The sequence below is a fragment of the Puma concolor genome, chromosome D1 (genome assembly GCF_028749965.1).
Source record: "Puma concolor isolate L17-30 chromosome D1, mPumCon1.1.hap2, whole genome shotgun sequence".
Classification (NCBI taxonomy): Eukaryota; Metazoa; Chordata; class Mammalia; order Carnivora; family Felidae; genus Puma; species Puma concolor.
The window spans coordinates 57,931,063-57,949,165 of NC_141676.1; the positions used below are offsets into that span (position 1 = coordinate 57,931,063).

General features: G+C 41.5%; 1 protein-coding gene across 4 annotated transcripts in view; it reads right to left on the reverse strand.

Annotated features, from left to right (window-relative positions):
- The window catches only part of FAM168A (family with sequence similarity 168 member A), a 206,907-nt gene extending 189,155 nt beyond the window's left edge, over nucleotides 1-17,752 (reverse strand). Inside the window, exons 1-2 of one of the 4 annotated variants that reach the window (XM_086678270.1) lie at nucleotides 17,652-17,752; nucleotides 2,788-2,861 (exon numbers count right to left, since the gene is read on the reverse strand). The gene's annotated coding sequence lies outside the window, so the exon portion shown is untranslated. Of the gene's footprint in view, nucleotides 1-1,361; nucleotides 1,612-2,787; nucleotides 2,862-17,651 lie in introns of those variants that run through there. The other 3 variants (XM_086678272.1, XM_086678269.1, XM_086678271.1) reach the window with 3 other exon arrangements.
- Between the last annotated feature and the right edge of the window lie 351 nt (nucleotides 17,753-18,103).

An 18,103-nucleotide genomic window follows, 5' to 3' on the forward strand; every position in this document is an offset into this window, starting at 1 on the left:
GGAAAGAAAGTCTTTAATGTACCTTCTCTGTCCCCTGCAAAGTCCCCTCTGATTACTGTCCCTCCCCTAACCACAGCCTCCAAAGCTGTCCATTTAAGTACAACCCCTTACCCTCTTGTGTCTCTTGGAGGACATAAGAATCTTTCCTCTCTAGAATCATCCAACCCACTTCTTCCCAGCCCTGCTCACCGCCCCACTCCATCCTCCCTGCCCCATCCGCACCTGCAACTCCAGGTTTCCCACTCCTTAAATAGCTTCTTTGCCACCTCACCATCAGCAACCACCCCTCCAGTCCTACCAGTTCATCTCAGACACTCCTTTTCCAAAACTCTCTCCACCACCTTGGAAAGGGGCATTTTCTTCAAGATACCATCCCCCAACCTTGTGCACCACCTGCCACTATTCTTTCACTGTGTCTAGCCCAGCAGCGTCTTCTGAGCCCTCTGACTCAACCCCACACCCAGGGAGCCACCATGCCTTTTCCAGTGGCTCTAAAATCACCCTAAATCCCATCCCCTGTGTCCCCCTCCAATTTCAATCTCTGCCTGCCCATTTTGGGCCTAACTTCTAATTTACCCTCCTCCTGCCAGCTCACCATCATACTCCTCTCATTGAAAGTCCCACCCCCACCAAGCTCCTATTCCAACCTCCATAAGCACTCCCCAGAAAAACCCCCAATTCTACCTCCTCTGCTCTCCTAACCCACGCTATTCCATAAGTCTCCACAAATTACACCACCCCCAGAGGGCAAACGCCCACTTCAAGCTCAGGTCTCAACACATGCCAAGCCCCTTACTCCCAGCCCCTACCACCTACTTTAGTCTGCCTTAGGTCCATCCCAAATTCCACCCTCCTGAATTAACACCCCTCCCCCAGGGTCCTAGCCAACCCTGCAATCCCACTGTCTATTGAAATCATCTCCCCACCTTGCACCCCGGCTGGATCCCAAGCTGTCAACTGCTCCAAGCCAACCCCAAATCCATCACCCTCATTCAGTCCCCTCCCCCATTAAAAGCCATCCCACTCCAGTCTCATCATCCATGTCGCCCAAAAACATCCCAAATTCCACCCCGACCTCCCAAGCTCACGCTCCTGTCCCATATCGGGTCAATCGCTATTAAAAGTCCCCTTCCCTCGTCGCCGCCCCCCCCCCCCCCCGAACCTGCTTGGGTCCCACCCTCACCCCACCCCCAGCCCGCGCCTGGACAAGTCTCCCCTGCCAACCCGCCGTTCCATCGCGATCTCAACCCCCTTCCCCCAACCCGCGCGGGGGCTCCGCAGCCCCCACTCTCGTTCTCCGTAAGTACCACCGGCCCAGGCTCCTAGAGAGCGGACCAGGAGGGGGGGGGAGGTCTCCTCACCGGCGAGCCGCTGCAGGCGAAAACGGCGGCGGAGGCGGCGATGCCCTTGTCTTCTCTGGAGGCTACAGCGACGACGCTCTCACTCCCTCGCCTGTGTCCAGTAAGGTGGCGGATGGCGCGCAGGGACCGAGAGCCTCCTCCTCAGATTCGGCTCTGAATCCTCTGCAGTAGCCGACGAAGAGCCCGACGGGTGGGGGGAGGGGACGCTCGGCTGCGGGCGAAGGAGGAGGAGGCGGAGGGAGGGGGCGGGGGACCGCTAAGAAGGGCGGGGAAGGAGGAGCCTGCGCGGCGCCGCGACACGTCCCACAGCCTCAGCGCGCCGGGACCACAATTCCCGGCATGCCCTGCTCCGGCTCGCGCCTGGCCTGCGCGGCCTGCGCCTGCAGCCGCGCGCCCTATGCAGAGTGGCCGCGCCCGCCCTGGTCACGGACAATGGAGTAAAGTCAACCATCCCTTAGCGTACTTTGTAAACTCAGAAACCATTTGTGAGGAAAGTTAGGTCTCCCCGAGCCCTCTTCTCAAAGTAGCGATGTTTGCAACGTCTCCAATCTCTTTACACACACATACGCCCGCTGCCGCCCCCTGCTGGACTACACTTCCCAGCATGCTCCCACAGTCTCCCGCCCTCCTTCCGGACCCTTCTCAGACGCGGTACTAGAGTTCCCAGGGGGTGGTGCCTGCGAAATGCTGGGAGATGCAGTTCTCGTTTCTTCCTCCATGTTAAGAAAAAGAAGTGAAAGAGAGGAAAAAAGGAAGGAATAAGCCAACCCACTGAGGATAGGCCTAGATGGGTTAGATCACCTGTGAGTCTGTACTCTCATCGTCAGCCCCGTTGCCACTGTCACACTAGAGCTAATTCAGCAGCTCCCTCCTGGTCTCCCTGCAAATCAGAGGACGATTTGGCAACTTAAATGCAAATGTGAAAAGAGGTTGCTTTTCGACCGGGCTCCATTACTTTAATTTTTTTTACCTTAAAAAGAGAATGAAACATTTTGAAAAAGATGAATGCACAAGGTACATTGAGGTTTTTGATTATTGGGGTATTGTAAATGTCCATTTGTATATACAAACAATACAGTAGTAAGCAGCTATTTGAAATGATGATGTAGATCTATTTATTGACACGAAAAGCTATTCACCATTTATTCTGGAGGGAAACACATTGATTACAGAACAGCATGTTTAAATGGTCCAATTTACGTGAAGTTTGAGACGATAGTCTATAAAAGCATAGTGAGACTTAAGCAAAGAGGTTCCCCAAATACTATCAGTGATTATCTTGGAGGAAAGGGTGTCAGATTTCAAGTAATTCTTATTTTCTTATTGCCTGAACTGTTTAAAAAAGAGCATCTAATTTTTTAAGTTATAAGACTTTTCAAAAAATTTCCAAAATCCAACAACAATTCTTTGCTGTCTAAAAGCTTACCACGGCTTCCTGTTGCCCTCTGTGGTGCTCCGGGATGAGGCCTGTCTGGTTTTTCTGTGAGCTCAACAGTTCCACTATTAAAACAAATAATGGTGGTTATTTACAATTAATAAAAAACCATTAAATTAGTAGAATGTTTTCTATTCTCATTACCTATTCTCAAATTTTTACTTCTTCCGGTCTTTCCAAAGCCATTTCCTCCTTTTCTCCTCATTCTTGAAATTCAAACCAAAATCCTACCTTCCCTAGAATGAATTTTAGGCACATTAATTTTCTTTCTATCTGAATTCTTATAGCACGGGTTTTTAATCTCTGGGCCAGAGATCTCTGTGGAGATGGGGAGTGAGGAGGGAGGAACAGAGTTACTGTAAAGGGTCTGCAAAGCTCTCCTTAAACAAAACATTGTCTATTGACTGAATAAGTCTTATACTTAAAAAAATAATTTTTCTTCTGTGTCCAACTCTCCTAGCATATGGAACATGGCATCAGATGATTCCCCTATTTAGCATAAATCCTGTTATGGTATTTTAGATTTAGGATATTGTTATTCCTTGATGTTCTGAACACTAGAACATTCAAGCTCCACTAGCCAGCCCACTGGAGAACCTCAAGCGTACGTGAGAAAGGCCAGGTTCCTTGTATCAGAGGTTAATGTGGTCTACAGCCCTGCTGCAATCAGTCTCTTCAGCTTCACCCCACCTAACTCTAGTTACACTTCTGTTCCTTATGACTCACTCTGCCCAAATATATCGGGTACTGTCATTTTCTTTTGTTTTTTTTTAAGATTTTTTTTTTCAGTAATCTCTACACCTAATGTAAGGCTCAAACTCAAAACCCTGAGATCAAAAGTTGCACATTCCACCAACTGAACCAGCCAAGTGCCGCGGGCACTATCATTTTCAAACTGCCTATCTCATTTTCATCCTTTTTGCCCAGCCTTAAAAGCCCAGTCCCATACATACATTTCCCCAAATATCATAGCCCCTCTGCTCCCTTTTTTTAAATTTTTAAAAAAATTTTTAGTGTTTATTTTTGAGAGAGAGACAGAGCACGATTGGGGGAGGGGCAGAGAGAGGGGGAGACACAGAATCCAAAGCAGGCTCTAGGCTCTGAGCTGTCAGCACAGAGCCTAACATGGGTCTCTAACCTGTGAATCGCAAGATCATGACCAGAGCCAAAGTCGGACACTTAAACAACTGAGCCACCCAAGTGCCCCTCTCTTTTCTGAGCTGAGTAAGAAAAGTGCCTGTGACATGTTTGCTATGTGACAGGGAAGTCCCTTCCCCTCCCTAAGTGTTGCATTGCCCAGGCCCTCTTCTAAACCCTCTTTACTCCCCTCCTCCTTCTTCTTCCCATTTGTCCTACTGGAAGAAAGAGGGGGGCTGGGTGAAGATCAGAATTAGAAGGGATCTGGTCTGGCCAGGAAGTAAAGCATTATCAGGTTTAGGGTCACAGGGATGAGAAAGTTTACCAGACTATCCTAAATTAGACCTTGCCTTAAACATGCTGGGTGACCTTTAGTAAGTCTCTTAACTGTCCTGAATCTCAGTGTTTACATCTGTAAAATGGAAGGAATGAATCCTGCCCTGTCCCCTCAAAACGTTATTAGGAGAATCCAATAAAGCGATGAGTATGAGAGTATTTGGAGACTAAAGTAACACTTACAGTGCAAACCCTTCATCTAATTTGAGAATTCTCTCTCCGAATCCCTGCCAACTGTTGGTATGTAAACTTTTTACTCAGAATTAGACCATTATTAATGGATTTATTAAAGTATTTAAGGAATCAACTCCATGAAGCCAATTTAATTCCTTGATAAATTTTCTGTATAGCACAGTTAAACAATTTCTAACTTTTCTAGATCTTTTTCTATATTGAATTTTCATCAAGATATATTCTTTTCTCCATCAATTTTACAAGAAAGTTCAGATTCTTCGGTTATCTTTTATCTTTACCAATTTTTACTGATTTTTGCTTCAGTTATTATGACGTTTCTAGTCATTATTTCCACCAATTCCACCTTTTCCTGGAAGCAGTTTGAGCCATTGTCAGTTTTATTTTGTGTTGATTATGTCTACCAAGTGGAATCTTCCCAGGGGTCAACTTTGCAATGTTTAATGTTACCAACAAAGATGGGATCATTCAGTTTGCTTTTCCATCCATAATAAATGTTTACCACATGTAGTTTTAGCCATTGTCAGTTTTATTTTGTGTTGATTATTTCTACCACATCTAATTTTTTTTTTTGTTTTCTGCAACCCAAGCAAAACACACTGAAGGACAAAATGACAGTGTCAAAACACTATCCGTTGCCTGTTATTATCTGATTAACTGGGACTGTGAGATGGTTTTGTCTCCACTGTGTTAATGAGTTTGTTTGAGCTCCTCTTTCTCTCAAAGCATCTCTTTAAGAGCATTGGCACACATGTGTGGGCTGGACTCTTACTTAAGAATTGCTTGCAAAAAAAAAAAAAAAAAAGTATTGCATTAGAATTGCAAGAAAATGGACATTACAGACCATGTTAGGAGAACCAATTTTCATTGAGCCAGCTGCTGGGCTGGCATTTAAGATCCATTATGTCATTTAATCCTTCAGCCTAAACTTCCTTTACATGCCCATTTTATAGCAGAGAAAATTGAGGCCCAGAGAGAGGAAGAGATGGCCGAATTAGGATCAGAAACCAGGCCCTGGTTTAACACTTGGTGCAATTTGAATGTTTACAAGTTCCAAAAATTATGTAACTTAATTTTTAAACTTTTGCAATCATCTTAATGGAAAATTAAATTATAATTTTAGAGTTTAGCTAAGATAAACAAGAAAAATGCATGAATATAAACGAAGCATTCTCAAAGAGCTTTTTGTAAATTAAAAATAGAATTACCATATGATCCAGTAATTCCACTGTTGGGTATTTACCCAAAGAAAACAAAAACACTAATTCAAAAAGATATATGCCCCCCTATGTTTATTTCAGCATTTATAATAACCAAAATGGAAGCAGCCCAAGTTTCCATCAATAGATGAATAAAGAAGATATGGTGTGTGTGTGTGTGTGTGTGTGTGTGTGTGTGTGTGTGTATAATGGAATATTAGTCATAAAAAAAAGAATGAAATCTTGCCATTTACAACCACATGGCTCTGGAGAGTATTATGCTAAGTGAAATAAGTCAGTCAGAGAAAGACAAATACCATATGATTTTACTCATATGTGGAATTTAAGAAACAAAATAAAAAAAGAGGCAAACAAAAAAGAAAACCAGATGCTTAACTATAGAGAACAAATTGATAGTTACGGGGGGGAGGGGTGGAGACATGAGTGAAACAGGTAAGGGGATTAAGAGTACTAAGTGATGAGCACTGAGTAATGTATAGAATTGTTGAATCACTATATCATATACCTGAAACACTGTATACTAATTATCCTGGAATTAAATTGTTAAATGTTTATTTAGTTTTGAGAGAGAGACAGACAGAACATGAGCTGGGGAGGGACAGAGAGAGGGAGACACAGAATCCAACGCAGGCTCCAGGCTCTGAGCTGTCAGCACAGCAGGGCTCGAACCCACGAACTACAAGATCATGACCTGAGCTGAAGTCGGCCGCTTCACCGACTAAGCCACCTAGACACCCCTTGAATTAAAATGTTTTAAATATATTTAAATTTTTTTTAATGTTTATTTTTATTTTTGAGACAGAGAGAGCATGAGTGGGAGAGGGGCAGAGAGAGAGGGAGACACAGAATCTGAAGCAGGCTCCAGGCTCCGAGCTGTCAGCACAGAGCCTGACATGGGGCTCGAACATACATACCGTGAGATCATGACCTGAGCCGAAGCCGGATGCCCAACCGACTGAGCCACCCAGGCACCCCTAAATATATTTTAAAAAGAGATTTTTTTGTGTGATAGCAAATGAGATAAGGAGTATGAAAATGTTTTGTAAATGACCAAACACTGGACAAATGGAAGTTACTACCATTTGTGATGAAGGCTGTTATATCAACCTGTTAGGCCACCTTCCCAGAGTGCTAGAAAACTAATAACATAATAACATTCAGTAGATGGGTATCAAATGCCCATCCTAATATTTAATTCTAACAACCAATAATAAAGAATAGGATTGCATCCTATATATTTATCCTTTAAGACCCAATTCCGACATCAGGAAGCCTCTCCTCACCTTTGGTTAGGTTAGAAGCCCACTGTGCTCCCATGGACTGCTCACACTATATGTTCACTGTCTATTTACTGTCCTCAAGGACAAGGAGCAAGGTGGTCTGGTTCATCTCTGTGACCCACCTAAATCAGTTCAGCCTGGGGCTTCTCACAGCGTAAGCCTTCAGTAAATAGTGGTTGAATTAATGAACAAATCAGGGGCGCCTGGGTGGCTCAGTTGGTTGGGCGTCAGACGGGCTCAGGTTGTGATCTCAGGGTTTGTGAGTTTGAGCCCCACGTCGGGCTCTGTGCTGCCAGCTCAGAGCCTAGAGCCTGCTTCAGATTCTGTGTCTCTCTCTTTCTCTGCCCCCCCCCCCCCACTCACACTCTGTCTCTCCTTCAAAAATAAATAAACATTAAAAAAGAATAAATCAATCCATTAGGGGCTGCTAGCTGGCTCAGTCAGTGGAGCACGGGACTCTGGATCTTTGGCTTGAGGGTTCAAGGCCAACAATGGGCATAGAGATCACTTAAAAATAAAATATTTTTTTAAAAATCTAAGGAAGTTTATTTTTTAATTAACATGACAAGTATATAGACCATACAATCAACAAGGGAAATAACAATAAAGCTGGGGGAAGAGTTTTTTAAATGACAATGGAAAGATAAATTAAGGGCAAAGGTAAATCATAAATGAATCTGCACAAACATAACAGCTATGGAAGCTTCCATGCAGCAGCAGGCAATTGGAGGAAAGAGGCTTGACATCCCAGGTTCAAATCCTAACTCAACTAGGAATGCGTGTTTAGTCACTTCCCCTCCTACACCTGATCCTTATGCATAAAATTGCTGACCATATAGAACCCCAGGGCAGATAAAAGAATTAATCAAAGTACCAGATGTTTTGCATGCTCTGAAAAGCTGACAGAAGTGAGGGATGTTACTGATGAAAGTCAGGAGAGACTTTGCTGGGAAGTTTACGTTTAGGAAGATCCTTTACATAAAGCTGCTCAGTTCATAAACTTGAAAAAAAAAAAGCAGTCTGATTATAGTGGGTTAAATTGTGTCTCCCAGAAAGTCCCAGTTTTAACCCTCGTACATGTGAATGTGATCTTATTAGAAAGTAGAATCTTGGCTATTAAAAATCTTAGGATGAGATCCATCCTGGATTTAGGTGGGCCCTAAATCCAGTGAGTGGAGGTGTCTTTATTAGGAAAAAGAGAAGAGATTTGAGACACAGAGGCAATAAATGGGAAGGCCATGTGAAGATAAAGGCAGAGATGAGTCATGCAGCCCCAAGCTAAGGAACACCAAGGACTATTGGAAGCCACTAGAAGCTGGGAGGGAGGCATAGATGGATTCTCCTGAAGCCTCCAGGAAGAACCAAGCCTGCTAACATCTTGATTTCAGTCACCTGGCCTCTCAACTCTGCAAGGATACATTTCTGTTGTTTTAAGCCACGAGTTTGTAGTAATTTGTTAAGGCAGTCCTAGGAGACCAATATACCATTAAGCTGGAAACCCAAGTAATCAACTAATTAGCAAATATTTTAAGACCCCCCCCAAAAAGATTCAGAAGAGTATATTTTGGGAAATGTTTATCAGTTCCACTTAATCTCTAAAAGCAGCTATGGAAAATTTGTCTTAACATCCATTGTCTTCAAATCCATGCCTTTTCTCTTTTTAACTAGTAGTTCTTGACCTGTCTCCTGGGGTGGCCCATACTTTGAATGAGTAGAAAGAACTCTGGTATCATACAAATTGCACAGACTCAGGACACCAGATCTGGGTTCATATCCCAGCTCAGCCACCTAGAGGCTACCACATTGAGAAAATCATTTGTCCTTATTGAACCTCCATGTCCTCCATTGTAAGATGTGACTAATATTATCTGCTTCGTAGGGTGAAATGAATTAATTCATGTCAAGTACAGTGCCTGACCCAGGAGATACATAACTTTGCCTTGTCCAGAGAGCAATAGAGATCTTCTCTTTTTATTTGGATGATGTTTGGCTGGTGGAGGAAGGGAAAGGAAGGAGCCACCAATTTTCATTTCAACTAGAAGGTGGGAAAGCATTCCAGAAAAAGAGAAAGAACAAGTGCTTTTATTTCCAGAAGAGCTGAGGTTCCTCTGGGTGGGATCTATGAACCCCCATAGAAGAAGATGGACAGCGTTGGATACTTATGTATTATTCATTCAGCATAAGGTACTGACCCCAGGCACAGTAACTCCTGCATTGGCTGCCTGGGATTTGGGTGGAATTGGGGCCAAGAGAGAGAGGTCACTGGTACTGTAGTTATCAAATTCCATTCTGGACTGAGCTCCTTTGGGAAAGTTTACTGAAGTGGAAACCCTTGAAGTATACTCTGAAGGATGAGGAGGAACTCATCAGACAGTGAAGGAACCTGTAGAGGGCAGAGGAAGCGTCCCTGAGTTCAGGAAAACTCAGATCAGGGGTTCTCAACCCTTTTCGTGCCATGGACCCTTTAGGTAGGCTGCTAAGGCCTATGAAGCCCCTCTCAAAATAATGATTGTAAGTGCATAACATAAAATACCAGAATTATCAAAGAAACCATTTATACTGAAATACAGTGATCAAATATGAATATATATTCATTCACAAATTAAAGATCTCACTACCTAATAACCACACAGTTTCAAAGTAGTGATGAACACAAAATATGTCAGCATATTTTCAAGATATTTCAAAATATTTCAAGATATTTTGCAACAACTGTAATGTGATAGGGAAACATCTGTGATTTCTGTTGGTGACAAAATTGGAAGGTACTGCTAAGTCTACTTGTGGCTTGTCACCTATATTCAAAATGGAAAGAAAAACCAGATTTCTGTAAAGATTAATGAATATAAAAATGTAGCTCTCCCATCCAAGATCACAGCCCTCTGGACTCTCAGGCCCCAGGTTAAGAATCTCTCTTCCAAGTAGTTGGACTAGAGCATAAAAATTATGTAGGAAGGGACGACAGAGACTGGGGGCTTGTGTCTGTGACAGGAATTTTAATTTTTAAAAAATTTTGTAATGTTTATTCATTTTTGAGAGACACAGAGTGTGAGTGGGGGAGGGGCAGAGAGAGAGGGAGACACAGAATCCAAAGCAGGCTCCAGGCTCTGAGCTGTCAGCACAGAGCCCAATGTGGGGCTCAAACCCACGAATCATGAGACCATGACCTGAGCCAAAGTCAGATGCTTAAGTGACTGAGCCACCCAGGTGCCCCAGGAAAGGAATTTTTTTTAAATATAATTAATTGTCAAGTTAGTTAACATGCAGTGTATACAGTGCACTCTTGGTTTCGGGGGTAGATTCCCATGATTCATCGTTTACATACAACACCCAGTGCTCATCCCAACAAGTGCCCTCCTCAATGCCCATCACCCATTTTCCCCTCTCCCCCACCCCCTTATTAACCCTCAGTTTTTTCCCTGTATTTAAGAGTCTCTTATGGGTTTGCTCCCCTCTCTGTTTGAAACTATTTTTTACCCCTCCCTACCCCCATCATCTTCTGTTAAGTTTCTCAAGTTCCACATATGAGTGAAAACATATGATATCTGTCTTTCTCTGACTTATTTCACTTAGCATAATACCCTCCAGTTCCATCCACCTTGTTGCAAATGGCAGGATTTCATTCTTTCTCATTGCCAAGTAGTATTCCATTGTATATATAAACCACATCTTCTTTATCCATTCATCAGTTGATGGACATTTGGGTTCTTTCCATGATTTGGCTATTGTTGAAAGTGCTGCTATAAACACTGGGGTACATGTGCCCCTATGAATCAGCACTCCTGTATCCTTTGCAGAAATTCCTAGTAGTGCTATTGCTAGGTCATAGGGTAGTTCTATTTTTAATTTTTTGAGGAAACTTCACACTGTTTTCCAGAGCAGCTGCACCAGTTTGCAAGAGGGTTCCTGTTTCTCCACATCCTCGCCAACATCTGTTGTTTCCTGAGTTGTTCATTTTAGCCACTCTGACCAGTGTGAGGTGGTATCTCAATGTGGTTTTGATTTGTATTTCCCTGATGATGAGTGATGTTGAGCATCTTTCTATGTGTCTGTTGGCCATGTGATAGGAATTTTTAATGGAGTGTGGGGTTGAGAAGGTAGTGCCATGGAGTTGGCAGAGACTAAGGAGCCAGCCAGAATTGAACTCCAATCCTCCTTCCTATCTCCATCCTCACAAGCTGTGTGACCTTTGGGCAAGTCACTCCATCTTTCTGCAAAATGTGGATATTCACACATACCTCCCAGGGCTATTATGAGTGTCTAATGTAAATTTCTCTTCAACCCTACAACTCTGTAAAGAGACAAGGATTTTGCATTTTGTTTTGTTGTATTTGTTTACAACTGTATTGTTTTGGTTGTTTATGAAGGAGGAAAGCTTTAGAAAGGTTGGCAGGAGGCACTTGGGGATGGCAGGAATGAATAGAGCAAAGCGGACAAGATCAGGCAGACGAGAAGTTGTCTTTGGATGGACTGATCTTAGGTCTCAGAGAATACACTTGAGGTAAGCAAAACAGTGTAGAGAGAACAAGACTGAGGCAGGAAATCCCCCAGAGGGAAGAGCCTAGAAGTCAGAGCCTCTGTCCAAATACCTATGGCCTGCCATGTTGCTGTTCTGCAAGAGATGGAAAAGTTCTGAGAATAGAATAACCACCTGCGTACCCACTAGTTTGCTCTCATTGTAGTCTTAAGGGGGGGGGGGCTGTTCCTTTTTTCTCCAATTTTAGGAAGTCTTTATCTATTGTGAACAATCACCTTTTGACAGTCAAAACTGATTTCAAAGAGGAAAATTTGCACAAATTTATCAAAGGATGCACCAAACCCATCCTTTCCAACTCTCACATTTTCTTGTAGGCTTTTTGTTTTCTCCTAAACTTCTCTTGAAACATTCTAATCCTAACCTGGATGAATTAAGGGGAAAAGAAATGTGTCTGCATCTCACCCAAGAGAGCCTGGGAGGCTGTTTTCTGCAAAGGCCATTCAGGAGCCAATGCCTTTGAGGGTAGTGAGAAGAGATTACCAGAAGTAGGAAGGTCTGGGGCTTGGACATATGTGTGGCCTGCTGTCTGGAGGGACAGCGCATGGTAGATAGAAGGACATTGGTATCCATTAACCAAAATATTTTTCTCTACAAAAGACCAGATCCTTTGCAGGGGAAGGAGCCCATATAATGTAAGCTCTGAATTGGATTTAATTTGATTTAAATTGAATAAAGTAATATGTCATTTCTTACTTCCCTAACTTTGTGGAGTAAGATTCATACCCGCTATATAATCAACAGAAAAAAATAAAACTGACAACATCTAAATTGCACACAGTGAAATTACTCATTGACTAAAATGGATGGAAAAATCAAGGAAGCCTTCTTGACAAAATGTAGATCTGGAAAATTCATCCCAGGAAAAGTGAACTCCATAGAAAATAGAAATAATGACCACAAAAGATAACTTACAATGGCAGAAGCTATAATTATTAAGCTGTGATATGGATTTTTTAAATTGACTGGTAACACAAATCATCATTATGAAATTTATACCGAAAATTATTTTTCAGATAAAGATAATTATAGTTCAATTTAAGCAAAAATGAGTAAGTTGGAAATAGATTTAATGACTGTGTAGAAAAATCAAAGGTATTGAACTGACTTAATGGGATTTGTTCTGGGAAATATTTTCTCAGTGAAAAGTAATCAATATGATATAATTCCATTAAAAATTTGTATTCATAACTACAAGACAAAAACATCCTCAGGGTCAGGTAGACTCAGCCGGTAGAGCATGCAACCTATGATCTCAAGGTTGTGAGTTTGAGCCCCACGTTTGGTGTAGCGATTACTTAAAAATAAAAATCTTTAAGGGCGCATGGGTTGCTCAGTCGGTTAAGCGTCCGACTCTTGAATTTGGCTCAGGTCATGGTCTCACAGTTTTGTGGGTTCTGCGCTGACGGTGCAGAGCCTGCTTGGGATTCTCTCTCTCTCCCCTTCTCTCTGCCCCTCCCCTGCTCATGTGCTATCTCTGTCTCTCTCAATATAAACAAATAAACTTTAAAAAATAAAAATAAAAATCTTTAAAAAAAAATTTTAATCTTTAGGGTCCAAGTGGGGGCCAAATATCTTGACTCTCTACTAAAGCTCCTAGAGAGAGAAAAGAAATGAAGACGGTGGCCAAACCTTTGCTGATCTACACTTTATCAAGAAGATTTCCCTGATCCTTTTATAAATTTTTCATCAATAAAAAGTTTCAGGGATGCCTGGGTGGCTCAATGGGTTACGCGACCCACTCTTGATTTCGGCTCAGGTCATGATCTCATGCTACATGAGATCAAGCCCCGCATTGGGCTCTGTGCTGACAGTGCAGAGCCTGCTTGGGATTCTCTCTCTCCTTCTCTCTCTGTCCCTCCCCTGCTTGCACTCTCTCTCTTTGTCTCTCTCTCTCTCTCTCTCAAAATAAATCAGTAAATATTAAAAAAAATTTTTCACTGTGTGTAATTTCACTGTTGTTTTATTTTTTCTGTTGATTAGGTAGTCATCAGTGCCCTACAAGATAGGCCCCTGCCTTGGGGCCCTACTACTTAACATTCTCTTTGTCCATCCATTTCTCCATCTGTCCACTTAATAGTTACCCACCAGAAAGAACATCCAATGGAAAAAAGACAGTCTCTTTAACAAATGGTGCTGGGAGAACTGGACAGCAACATGCAGAAACCAGACCACTTTCTCACACCATTCACAAAAATAAACTCAAAATGGATAAAGGACCTGAATGTGAGACGGAAACCATCAAAACCTTAGAGGAGAAAGCAGGAAAGGACCTCTCTGACCTCAGCCGTAGCAATCTCTTACTCGACACATCCCCAAAGGCAAGGGAATTAAAAGCAAAAGTGAATTACTGGGACCTTATGAAGATAAAAAGCTTCTGCACAGCAAAGGAAACAACCAACAAAACTAAAAGGCAACCAACGGAATGGGAAAAGATATTTGCAAATGACATATCGGACAAAGGGCTAGTATCCAAAATCTATAAAGAGCTCACCAAACTTCACACCCGAAAAACAAATAACCCAGTGAAGAAATGGGCAGAAAACATGAATAGACACTTCTCTAAAGAAGACATCCGGATGGCCAACAGGCACATGAAAAGATGCTCAACGTCGCTCCTTATCAGGGAAATACAAATCAAAACCATACTCAGATATCACCTCACGCCAGTCAGAGTGGCCAAAATGAACAAATCAGGAGACTATAGATGCTGGAGAGGATGTGGAGAAACGGGAACCCTCTTGCACTGTTGGTGGGAATGCAAATTGGTGCAGCCACTCTGGAAAACAGTGTGGAGGTTCCTCAAAAAATTAAAAATAGACCTACCCTATGACCCAGCAATAGCACTGCTAGGAATTTATCCAAGGGATACAGGAGTACTGATGCATAGGGGCACTTGTACCCCAATGTTTATAGCAGCACTCTCAACAATAGCCAAATTATGGAAAGAGCCTAAATGTCCATCAACTGATGAATGGATAAAGAAATTGTGGTTTATATACACAATGGAATACTATGTGGCAATGAGAAAAAAATGAAATATGGCCTTTTGTAGCAACGTGGATGGAACTGGAGAGTGTGATGCTAAGTGAAATAAGCCATACAGAGAAAGACAGATACCATATGGTTTCACTCTTATGTGGATCCTGAGAAACTTAACAGAAACCCATGGGGGAGGGGAAGGAAAAAAAAAAAAGAGGTTAGAGTGGGAGAGAGCCAAAGCATAAGAGACTGTTAAAAACTGAGAACAAACTGAGGGTTGATGGGGGGTGGGAGGGAGGGGAGGGTGGGTGATGGGTATTGAGGAGGGCACCTTTTGGGATGAGCACTGGGTGATGTATGGAAACCAATTTGACAATAAATTTCATATATTAAAAAAAATAAATAAAAAATTTAAAAAAATTAAAAAATAAATAAATAAAATAAAAAAATAGTTACCCACCAAACAAACACCTACTCTGTGCCAGGCCCCGGCAAAGGAATCAGGCCAGGCCCCTGCCCTCAAATAATTATAATTTTAATTATTTTTTTCTAACTCTACACTCTTTCTTGTTACTTCATAGGAGAGGACCTCCAGTACAATGTTGACTAGAAGGGATGATACTGGGCACCCTTTCCTTATTCCCATTTCAGGAGAAAAGCTTTTTCTATTTTATCAGCAAGTATGATGTTAGATGTAGGTTTTTTGTGCATGCCCCTTATCAGATGAAGGAAGTTCCCTTCTATTCTTAGTTTGAAAGGATTTTATTATAAATGATTGGTGGCTTTTATCAAATTAATTTTCCACATCTCTTGAGATGATCCTATGATTTTCTTAAGTTTATTCTGTTAAATTGGTGCGTTATATTAATTTTCAAATGTCAGATCAACTTTGTATCTCTGGAGTTAACACAATTTGGTTGTGTAGTATTATCCTACTTATTGATCTTTGGGTTTGGCTTGCTGATAACTTGCTTAGAATTTTCACATCTTTGTTTAGCCTATAATTTTCCTTCCTGATAATGTCCTCGCTAGGTTTTTGTACCTAGGTAATGCTCATCCCATAAAATAAGTTGAGAAGTACTTCTATTTTTTCTGTCCTCTGGAAGAATCTGGACTTGGAGTTTTCTTTGTGGGAAGATTTTTTTTAATAAAAAATTCAATTTCTTTAATAGAAAAAATTTTAATAGAAACTACTCAGTTCTTGTCTCCTCTTGTGTCAGTTTTAGTAGGCTGTGTTTCTCTAGTTATCTGTTCACGTCATCTGAATTTCAAGTGTGTTGGGATATAGTTACTCACCATTTCCTCTCACAATCTTTTTGATTCATGTAGGATCTGTAGGGATGACACTCTTTTCATTTCTAAATTGAGAATTTTGTCTTCTCTTTTTATCCTTCACCTATCTGGCCAAAACTTCATCAACTTTACTAGTCTTATCAGAGAATTAACTTTTGGTTCTTTGAATCCTCCCTTCATATCTTTGTTTTCTATTTTATTAACTTCTTCTGTCAACTTTATTATTTTCTTCTTTCTACTTCATTTGGATTTAATTTCTGGGTGTTTTTTCCTGACTAGTTGAAATAGATATTTAGATAATTTATTTTTAGCCATTGTTTTCTTTTCCATCTATTCACTTGAAGCCACAAATTTCCCTCTAAACATGGCTTTAGCTACATTCCACATGTTTTGACATATTATATTTTCATTATCATTTGAATCAAATACTTTGTAATTTCTATTGTGATTTCTTTTTTGACCTTTGCATTATTTGGGGATTTTCTAGTTTTCTTTGTGTTTTTGATTACTAGCATAATCCAACTGTGGTCATTGAACATACTCTATATGATCTTAACTCTTAGAAATTCAGTTAGACTTACATTATGGCTCAGCATATCAATAAATATTCGTGTGCACTTGAAAAGAATATGTATTCTATTGTTATTGGATCCAGTGTTCTATTATGTCAATTATGTCAAAATTCTGAAGCATGTCATTCAAATTTCATTTGTCTTTATTGATATTTTTATTTGCATATTCTATCAGTTACTGAGAGAGTTGTATTAAAATATCCCAGCATATGGGCGCCTGGGTGGCGCAGTTGGTTAAGCGTCCGACTTCAGCCAGGTCACGATCTTGTGGTCCGTGAGTTCGAGCCCCGTGTCAGGCTCTGGGCTGATGGCTCAGAGCCTGGAGCCTGTTTCCGATTCTGTGTCTCCCTCTCTCTCTGCCCCTCCCCTGTTCATGCTCTGTCTCTCTCTGTCCCAAAAATAAATAAACGTTGAAAAAAAAATTTTTTTTAATATCCCAGCATAATAATGGATTTGTCTATTTGTCCTTGAGAAATAGGCCCTGCCCTAGAGGTTATCACAGTCAGATATGAGGGCTGACACAAGTAAGTAATAATTGTGAGTATATGTTTAAACATTCTAGCAAAGAGAAACCCAGGGAACACCCAATGTTTTGGTCATATAGAACTCATGGAAGTTCCCTAAATATGGATTTTGTTTTTCCCTACAAGACCTTTGTCTAAACCATGTGTCACAAACTCAAATGCCTATATTTGAAAGGAACAGGGACAACATAAAATGAAAAGAAAACTTTAGATTTCTAAACTTGTATAACAGTTGAGGAAATGGGCTGAAAAAATTACTCAGCTGCAAACAAGGTCAATCTTTCATGAGAAAAGAAGGATAACTCCAAGGTCAGAACCAAGACCCACAAGGAAGTATTCCCAAGTTTGGTCTGAATCATGGAAGTGCTTGATTTCAGAAGCAATGTGTGCCCTGCTTGATTTCAGAATCGCTATGGACCAGTGACTGCTGTGTACCTGTTTCCTCTCTATTTGAGCAGGAAGGTCGATAGCAGTTACCTTGGTCCTGCTTGGATGTTGGGCAGGTAGAGAGAAGACAACTTGTCTCTCATTTGCAGGTGTTTGGATAAAGCAGAACTGTACTTGATGAGACTACTTGAGGAACTACTCCCAAGGAGACTTGTTTTCCTCTGAATTTGACTAAAATGACAAAATTCAGGATTTCAAGTTGATACTGTGATGGGATGAGACTTTCAGGGCCTTACAGGAAGGTGAGAGTATTTTGCATGTAGGAGAGACACAAGTCATTGGGGTTAAGAAGGCAGATTATGTTATCCAGCCTCGAAGATGGCCTCCATAATTCTTACCTGTGATAGAGGGTAACTTCTAAGATGAGGTCATAAAAAGCATTGTGGCTTCTGCCTCACTCTGTCTTGGATCTTAGAAGGTGGCTGCCATGTCATGAGAACAGATCCACATTCTGAGGAACTGAGACCTCCTGCCAGTAACCAAGCTTCCCATAGAGCCTTCAGATGACTGCAGCCCTGGCTGATGTCTTGACAGCAACTTCATGAGAACCTAGAGCCAGAACTAGTTAGTTAAGCCATTTCCAATCCTTGACACAGAAAATATGTGAGACAATACACATCTATAGTTTCAGGCCACTACATTTGGGTGTAATTTCTTATGCAGAAATAGATAATTTATACTCCCACTTGGACGGCTCACACTTGAACTTTAAAGAACTACATCTATTTACAGCATAGAGGATGATTGTTATGGCAATTGAACTTACATCATCACTAGTACACTAATACAT